The sequence below is a fragment of the Meleagris gallopavo genome, chromosome 17 (genome assembly GCF_000146605.3).
Source record: "Meleagris gallopavo isolate NT-WF06-2002-E0010 breed Aviagen turkey brand Nicholas breeding stock chromosome 17, Turkey_5.1, whole genome shotgun sequence".
Lineage (NCBI taxonomy): Eukaryota > Metazoa > Chordata > Aves > Galliformes > Phasianidae > Meleagris > Meleagris gallopavo.
In genome coordinates this window covers 4,622,337-4,623,450 of record NC_015027.2, presented here as the reverse complement: position 1 = coordinate 4,623,450, position 1,114 = coordinate 4,622,337, and the positions used below count along the sequence as shown (strand labels likewise).

At 51.6% G+C, this 1,114-nt stretch overlaps 1 long non-coding RNA gene across 4 annotated transcripts in view; it reads right to left on the bottom strand.

Annotated features, from left to right (window-relative positions):
- Positions 1-1,114, bottom strand: part of LOC109370322 — a 28,617-nt gene that overhangs the window by 2,027 nt on the left and 25,476 nt on the right. For 3 of the 4 annotated variants that reach the window (XR_004161576.1, XR_004161577.1, XR_004161578.1), the window contains exon 2: positions 210-1,072. This is a non-coding gene — a long non-coding RNA (uncharacterized LOC109370322). The remainder of the gene's footprint in view (positions 1-209; positions 1,073-1,114) is intronic. The other variant, XR_004161579.1, reaches the window with a different exon arrangement.

Below are 1,114 nucleotides of genomic sequence, written 5' to 3'. Positions count from 1 at the left end.
AAAAATATATATGCGTTAGTGTCAAATTCTGGCTCTATTCATAATTAATTATACTTTCAGGGGGAGGGGGAAAAAAAAAAAAAGAGGAAACATAATTACAAGGTTCTAGTGAGAACATTCATTATCATGCTAATGCAGAAATCAGCACCGCTGTGTGTGTGTGCCTTCCCTCTAATTACTCTGCAGCCATGTGTGGGTCTCCCACCTACCTGGGGGTGAAGCTGGGGTTGGGATGGGTAACAGCATAGCCCGACTGGCTGTGGGGTGGGATGGGTGGGTGGTGCTGTGCCTGGGGTGCGTTCACCTTGGAGTGGAGAAGACATCGGGTTCAGCCAGAATGCCAAACTGATCTGGCACAGCCACGTCCCATGGTGCTGCACTGGGAGCTCCAGCTCGTGGCTGGGAGGGGGAGCACTGCTCTGCCACCCCTGGCTGTCCCAGACATGTTTATAGACAGGAGTTGTCTTAATTATATTAAACCTACGTTCGGCATCTGCACAATCTGAGTGTTTCTGTAGAATAATTAAACCAGTCTCCCATTATTTCTAGAGCTGCCAAGCAGATGCCCTACTTTCCTAAGTACGAGCGCAGCATTGCTCCAGCAACAAATCCCCCTGCAGCCACATCCCAGCCCTGGGTGATGGGGGGAACAGTCCTAGAGTGCAGAGAGGGCTGGGAGAGAGGCAGTGCTGGAGCTGAGTGCTGAGACAGGCAATGAGGTGCTCTCAGCTGTCCCTAATGAAGCTGCCTCTTTAGGGCTAATGGAGCAACAGCTGTGTTTCCATGTGCGTTCCCAAAAAGCAAAGCAGCTCCAAGACCTGGTATGGGGCAGGGTGGCACTCAAGTGCTGCCTTATGCCATCTTCCCCTTGTGGAGCTGCACAGGACACAGAAACCTGCTTCACCTTCGGATCCTGGCCTTGTTACACAGAGCCACTCATTGGTCACTAGAAAAAGGGGGTGGGTATTCACTCAGCACGCTGCAGTAGGGCCCGTCTCACCAGGATCAGGCTGTGGCACTGCCCACATCGCTGCCTGTGCTGCTCCCCGTCTGTCTGCACCGCACAGCAGAGCTATGAATATTCAAGAGAAGGAAAAAAAAAAAGAAAGAAAGA